Consider the following 8,339-nt stretch of genomic DNA (forward strand, 5'->3'; position numbering starts at 1 on the left):
ACACACACACTTACAGCATATAAGTAATATTTTAAATCTAAAATTGATGTTTATATATATATATATATATATATATATATATATATATATATATATATATATATATATATATGGGTCAAAGACTTTAAGATGTCCGCATCAAAAGAAATGTACAAAATTGATTTTGTGTCCATAGAAAGTACATTAAATGTAAGTAAAATGTCTACTTTTAAGGTTTCAAATAAGTTTTTGGAGAATAAAAAGTCAAAATTTGGTTGAAATAATGTTACATTGTCATTCAGTGTAACACAATATTTATGCAAAAATTCAAACAGCATGCTTATTCTGACGTGTACATATTAAAATATCTAAAAGACTAATGCAGCATACTAAATTTTATTGTGTTTTAAATAAGTAAAAAATTCTTACTGACAAATGAGCAAAACCTAGGATAGTGGCAAATGTAAAAAGAAAATAAATTACAACTCATTAGTATTTGGGGTGAAAGTAATTAGTCTTTTAATATGTCATAAATAGACATATTTTTGTTGTAAATATGCCTGACAAAATTGTTACACTGAATGACATTTTACTGGGTGTCTTCTGTAAATCAGGGGAAAATGTATGATATTTATTTTTTACTCAGAAAAAAACAAAAAAACAAAATTGCAATTAAATAAAAGAGAATACCTTTTGCATTTTTGGGGGGTGAAAACTACAACAGTTTAAAGCAGTATCACACACATTTTTTATGCTTAAACACTTTTTCATCTTTGACCCATATATATATATATATATATATATATATATATATATATATATATATATATATATATATATATATATATATAATTAAATAAATAAATAAGAAAAATATATAAATATTTTAAATCTAAATTAAAATACAAATACAAAAAATGTCAAATAGAAAAAAATAGATACAATTAAATAATATAATTATAATTTTTATAGAAATCTTATGATAGAAGATGTTGGGTTATTTGAAAAGAGCAACCATGATTTCAAAGCTTATTATACACCCCAGTAACGCACTTTTTACACTGGTTGCACTAAATGCAATTTTAGTACATTTTCTTTCCATTACATCACAGATGTTGAGTTGCTGTAGAAGCTCAAATTCTCGCTCTATAGACTCTGAAAGGCCGTTATATCTGTTGACTCCGTTACGCTGATCTGAGTGGGATGGATATCTGACTCGCGATGAGCTCATGAAGAGATTCCAGGCCTGAAACCTGGACTCATTTAAGGCAGAGTGTATTTATAGCCGGCAGAGAAATAATTGATTGTGATCAGAGTGGAGATTGTACACAAACACAACAGCTGTGCTGAATTAGAACAAACCCTGTGCTGCTCTGCTGCTTCTCCACTCATCTTCCTCCTCTCTCTTTCTGTGTGACGGGAGGGAGGATGTTTCTTTGAAGTGTGTTTGTCATGCTGCGCTGTGCTGCTGCTCTCCGGTGGCTCTTTCCACAGCAGAAGCCTTGTATGTGTCACACACACGTCCCGCTGTCTGCAGCACACCTGGACCTCACACCAAAACCACCACTGAACCCTCGGAGGACATCCCAACTCTCTACAACTGATACAAACTCTAAAACTGCTCAGGAATATTATCGATTTGAGTGCATTGACTCTATCAGATGGGAAGCTTGAAGTGAATTGAGCTGAATAACTGTTGTCTACTTTAAAGATAGATCGAATTAGTTTCATAATTATTTTGCAACACTGTTATTGAACTGAACTGAATCAACATGAATTGAGCTGAATTGATTATTGTCTTTGGTAATAGTATATTACTGTTATTGAACTAAACCAAATTGCTTATGAGCTGGTAATTGCCGTCTGTATTGATATTCATAGCTGAATCACTTCACAATTAATGAACTTTATTGAACTGAAGTGAATCAGCACTGAACTGAACTGAGCTGAATAATCACACAATTGATCTCCACTGTTTTTACACAGTATCACACAGTTTCTTAACTCAATCGAATCGAATGAATCAACTGAACTGAGCTGAAATATGACACGATTGGCTTCTGTAGAGATGCATACAGCGGAATCAAATTCATTTCATAATTGATGAATTATGCAATATCGACATTTACTGAACGGAACTGAATCAACACGGAAATAAAACTGAGCTGAATAACACGCTATTTTCTTCTGCTTATAGTGGAAATTAATTTGTTTCATAATTGAACCAACACTGAACATTATAATAACACTATTGTCTTTTTAGAATTTGAATCTGTCTCATATTTGATCATTAACACTATATTTTCTTGTTCTATTACTGTGAAGCTGCTTTAAAGCAATCTGTACTGTTTAAAACACTATTAACATGAATTGATTAAAACTTAATTTGAAACTGTTGTGCAATAGTAAAAAGCATTAAGTTTAATTATATAATTCTGTGACAAATTGCTTATGCTTCTCTATGCTTCTCTATGCTTCTCTTCAAGTCACTTTGGATAAATGTGTAAATGCAGCAAAAACGGTCTAAAGTTAGACTAATGCACTGCACATGCAAACACAAAAAAACTATAAGTATTAATCATCTGGATTGCATCAAGCTAATCATAACTATTTGTACTTTGTACAATCTTTATAATGTAAAACTACTCATGAGTTATTGCAGTCAGGATTTATGATCTTTGACTTTCTGAACAGCAAAGAGCAGTTTAGACAGGTATTCATACCAGAAACAGATTCCAGAGAATATATTGTTATTTGTTAACACCAAAAATAACTGAGGTGTGAAATGCCACTGCATGCAGAATCTGAGCCGATGCGCAGCACAAACGCCATGAAAGCGCAAAATGATTTCATATCCCTACAGTGAACTGAAGAGGCAGGTCCATTCTCTTTATCTAAATGTTTAATAGCTTTTTGTTGAGCTGAAAAGGACCCAGATAGAAATAAGAAGCTTTTCAGCTGAAAGCCCAGGCCTCCTTCCAGAATCACATCTGAAGATGCTCTCGCTCGCTCTCTGCCTTTCTCATTCATCTCAGTGATGCACACTCACCATGCGCTCATCTTGTCAGTGCAAATTTGACCGAATTTGACTATCAAACCTGATTAAAGTTGTATTCAGATGGAGGAAAGTCTTTCATCTTGATTAAACTCAAATTTAGGGCAATACACCACACTGAGGAAAGTGAATATAAATTCCTGTTGAAAATCAATACGTGAACACAAGACTGATTGCTCCCATATTTAACTAAAGGGATCCAGATTATGCAATGAAGAAACACACATAGACACTTTATGCACATGTCAACAACCTAAACAATCAATGCCAATGTAAACTACAACACTGAACGCACTGTAACTGCCTCGTTTTAATCTATATCAAAGTAACTGGAGTCCATGCAAATGTGCATTATTTAAAGGGATAGTGCGCCAAAAATTAACCCTCAGTAAATGAGCAGAACATGCATGCACTCACAAACATGGTTGGAATGTTTTCCAGAAACTAATTTGAATATTTAAAAAAAATTATATTTTAAAAAATTTCAATATTTTGAAAAATGGGAATTGACTTCTGTAGTATTTTTATGTTCAAAATTCTTTAAAAAAAATCGAATATGTGATTCACAGAATTAATAAGTCATACATGTTTGAAACGACAGAAGGGGGAGTACAGTCCAGAAAATATATGCAATTTCATTTTGTTTTCCAATACAAATATCTAAACATTCTTAAATCAGAATATAATAAGAAAAATTACAAGATATCAAGTCTTGCTTTCTGCAAAAAAAAAAAAAAAAAAAAAAAAAAAAAACTTAATTAAAATGGAAAATATTTAATTTTAAGCATAAATGTGCTAAAATGTGCTGTGTTAATATCTTAAGTCTTTTATATACAGTATGCTGAATTAAGGATGTTTAAATATTTAAGATTCCCATTGCACACACAGATACTCTATAAACCCGTGTGCATTGTTCATGTTCACATGCATGTTGTCATCCTTCCGTCACGTGGTTCCTCACAAACTCTCTGTATTCAGCTCTTCTCTGCTCGGCTCTCCTGCAGAGTCTGGAGCGGATCTCTCTTCAGGTCTGTGGGAACGCGGCGGACGGTGGAGCCATCTGGAGTGTGACTGTATGTTCCTGCCTGCTGGTACCACGCCAGCACTGAGACTCTCCTCACTAACACGCAGCATCCTGACAGCGCAGCCCGTGTGCGTCAGACCCTGCGGTACAGCAGCGGCTCCAGCCCACCGCCCGCCAGACAAGACAACCTGGATTGAGACGTTAGGATGTTTCACAAGAGATCTGTGGAAGCCAGTTTCTGTCATGGGATTAAAAAAGCTCATTGTGACTTTTTATCCCACAATTTTGAGTTTACATCTCTCAATTCTGAGTTTATCTATTATTTTAAATCTTGCTATTACTACTTTTTATCTTGCAATTCTGACTTTATATCTCAAACTTTTCTCATTATATCTTGTAAAAAATTCTCAGAGTTTATGTCTCACAATGTTGACCTTATATCTTGCAATCCTGACTTAATATCTCACAATTCTGACTATATATCTTGCAATTCTGACAGTTTTTTCACAATTCTGACTTTATATTTCACAATTTTGCTTGTTTATCTTGCAACTATGGTTTTTCCTCACAGTTCTGACTTTATATTTCACAAATCTGAGTTTAAATCTCGCAATTCTGACTTTAAATCTCATAATTTTGACTTTATATCTTGCGATTCTGATTTTTTTTTCTAACAATTCTACCTAAATGTAAAACTTCTGAGTGTACATCTATAAATTCTGACTTTATATCTAAAAATTCTGACTTTTTTCTCACAATTTTGAGTTTAAATCTCACAATTCTGAAATAATATCTCAGAATTTGGACCTTACATCTTGCAGTTCTGACTTTTTTTCACACAATTGTAAGTTTAAACCTTGCTATTCTGAACTGTGACATTTAAACTCAGAATTGTGAGAGAAGTCGCAATTATCTTTTTTTCATCCTGTGTTGGAAACAAGCTTTCATAGAGATCTCAGTAATGCCTCAAATTATGAAATTTACCAAGATACTAAAGTCTGCAATCAAAAATTAATGATCTCAATAGGAGTTCAAAGACCAAATGATGACCTGAGTTGCATATTACATTATTTTTTTCAACTTAACTCTCAGCTTTTGAGCTATACGTGGTTTCCCAGGAAATCTACAGCTACATTTAGTGCTATTTTTACATCTCCTCATGGGTTTTAGAAGAAACTGACACAAAAGTGTGAACTTCATTAAGTCTCCGGAGGCATTAAAGTAAACCTCTGAGCAATTTTCACATGCACTCGCTCTTTCCAGTTCAATGCCAGACACTGCAGGTTTTTCTGATTTTTCTTTCATTCTGGATACATGATATATAGTCCTGACAGGAGCATTTTCAACGTCTGAATATAAATTACAGCCTCGTCAGAGAAGGACAGATAGCGACCTGACTGACCACCGACGGAGCCTGACAGCATCATCTGTCAAGTTTCTCACGCTGATGTCACAACTGTCGCTTATAAACAACGCTAGCTCGGCTTTGCAATGTAAATCAAAGTATCCTTGAATTAATGTGACGTCTTCAGAAATGAGGATAAAAATGACAAAGAGAAGGAAGGGCATGTGTCACAGAGAAACCAGAAACAGGGAATGAGTTTTATAAATCAGAAGCTTCAAAGATCTGACCTCAAAATGCAAGAATTGAATTCTAGTCTAAGATTTTAGACTATTTCAAAACACCGCAATTCAGATATTTTGGAGAAGAAACGGTTTCTCATCCCTTTGATTTCCATGGTATTTTTTGTTTCATGCTATGGTAGTCAGTAGGATCCAAAACCATTTGGTTACCCACTTCAAAATATCTTCTTTTGTGTTTCACACAAGAAAGAAAGTCACTGGAATGACGTGAAGTCAATCTCTGACCTCAATATATATATATATATATATATATTTTTTTTTTTTTTTTTTTTTTTTTTTTTTTCTATTCAATTATATCAAAATACAGCATTGCAATCCAACTGATTCTGAACTGCATTGCACAACATTAAAAGTAAAAAAAAAAAAAAAGAGCTAAATTCTGCACATCTATATCAATGTCAGAAATAATGTGGAATTACACAGTACATCTGAGACACATTCATGGCACAAAACTCTAACTAATGACTTGGCAACTTGTTTAATGTGTCTCATGCATATTGACCTATACAGCAAGCCTTCAGTATAGCTGCTGCTTCTTCCACTAATACAATACAATTTAAACATGCATGATTGCTTTATCTCAGCGTGTGTTCATCATGGAAGAAGTGGCATTATTTGTGCACAAACAGAATCCAGTTAGAGCCGCACCTGCTGTTCTTATTCACATTTCATACCTTTAAAAATCACCCACATCTCCAGCTTTGAGACTAGAACTTTAATCAATTAAAGCTCATTGGTAAATTAAACAAAACAGTCGTTCAACAGACTGTCAGCACTCCTGGTGACCCTTGGAAAAAAAGTTTACCATCATTACAATACCATAATGTGATAGACAACTGTTAAAATCGCATCATAAATCAACATGCAATCTCATTCAAAACAATGCATGTGGTGTCTACCACAGTTGTACGATGAGATACTAGCTACAGATAAGTATGGTATTTTATTTTTATAGCAACTCTTTCATGTTTCCAACCTCTAGGCAACACCTTCCCATGCAAGTGCAATGAATGCATTCGAACAATAAAACTATCGGAACCGACCTGTGCAGATGATGATGATTCGGATCAGATCAGATCATTTCAGCACCATGGAAAGCGCGATGCAACATCCACTTGGACCGTGTTTGAGATCCTCTTGTTGCCCGATCCGGATCCACTTCGGTTCGGTCCGCTGGAATGATGCGCGCGAGTCTGATAGATATTTCCTTTGTGAGTCTCCGAAGAGAAACTGCGAACTGTTAATGCGTCTGCAAAGTGTCTGCAGGTTCAGCTCTCTGTGGGAGGAAGATGAGGATCGGAACTCAAACTCACAGCACAGACGAGCGAGCGCACGATGCGCCGCCTCTTACAGAGAGAGAGAGAGATTGAGAGAGAGAGAGAGAGAGAGAGAGAGAGAGAGAGAGAGAGAGAGCGAGCGCGCGCAGTGTGGGTGTTCTTCAGTGTGAATATGTGGAGCTGCTAACTGTGTGCACTCACTGCACGAGCAAATCTCACCAAATCTGTCAAGAACATGTGCAGATCATATTCACAGTGCATCGTTCTTTATCACCATTGTGACTTCTGTGGCATTTAGACAATTCAGCACGTTCACATACACTGACAAAAATAGTGTAGGATTTACACTTAGTAAATTCCACATATAAATACTGTACAAAGAAATAGTTAAAATCGTTAAGTTCATGGCGTCGACTGTTGCACTGTTGCGCTCAACCCAATCCCGCCCCCTATTCCTGCATCTTCTACTATAAATAAAAAAATAAAAATACTCACAGTATCTTTAAAACGTTAAAATCATATTTACAGTATATAATCTTTATCATAGAATACATTAATAATGCAGGTCAATGCATTAAAAGATGCATTGTATTTTGTGATTGTATACTTTTCCAGCTGCATTTGTTATTATTATGTATATTATATTATGTGTTGAAGTATAAAGATCATATTTTTTTATAAATACTCTAATAACCATTTTTATTAAAACTTCAAAAAAATCTGTAAAGTCTGTAGTATTCCTTTTATTATGAATTGCCGTTATTAATTTAATAATAATTATATCATATCTGTTTCACTGTTTTTTGTTTTGCATTGGGGTAAGCGGTTTATTATAGGTCATAATGTGAATTTATGCTGGTTTAATGTTTAATAACAATGAGATCACATAATACTACCACGAAATGAATGCAAATCTGAGCTCTTTTAAGTAAAAAGCTTTTAGCTTCCCCATATTTAACTAATGGGTTGATGATCTGAATCAGGTGTGTTATGTTGGGAATACATCGGAAATGTGCCGTACTGTGGATCCAATAAACAGCTGAGATCTTATTTGTTATTAATTTTTCATTCTTACATGAACTATGAATGTGTACAAATGGCTATTTAAATCACTATACTTACAGGTAAAAGTTTTGAAATAGAAGTGATGATATGTATTTTTTTTAAATTTTTTTTTATTGTGTGTGTGTGTGTGTGTGTGTGTGTGTGTGTAATATGGTATCTGCCAGCAGTAAAACATCACCTACAGATGTTGTTTAATGACTGCAATAAATGTTAGGGTTTAGGTCTCAACCTAAGTCTTGAGTATCTGGAATCATAACAAAACACATGTCAGATGAGATGCATGTGTGTCTTTAGT

General features: G+C 34.2%; 1 protein-coding gene across 1 annotated transcript in view; it reads right to left on the bottom strand.

Moving 5' to 3' along the window:
• LOC113118100 (carbohydrate sulfotransferase 8-like) overlaps positions 1-7,043 on the bottom strand; it is a 145,333-nt gene extending 138,290 nt beyond the window's left edge. Inside the window, exon 1 of the mRNA XM_026287011.1 lies at positions 6,746-7,043. The gene's annotated coding sequence lies outside the window, so the exon portion shown is untranslated. The remainder of the gene's footprint in view (positions 1-6,745) is intronic.
• Between the last annotated feature and the right edge of the window lie 1,296 nt (positions 7,044-8,339).

Source organism: Carassius auratus, chromosome 18 (assembly GCF_003368295.1).
Source record: "Carassius auratus strain Wakin chromosome 18, ASM336829v1, whole genome shotgun sequence".
Lineage (NCBI taxonomy): Eukaryota > Metazoa > Chordata > Actinopteri > Cypriniformes > Cyprinidae > Carassius > Carassius auratus.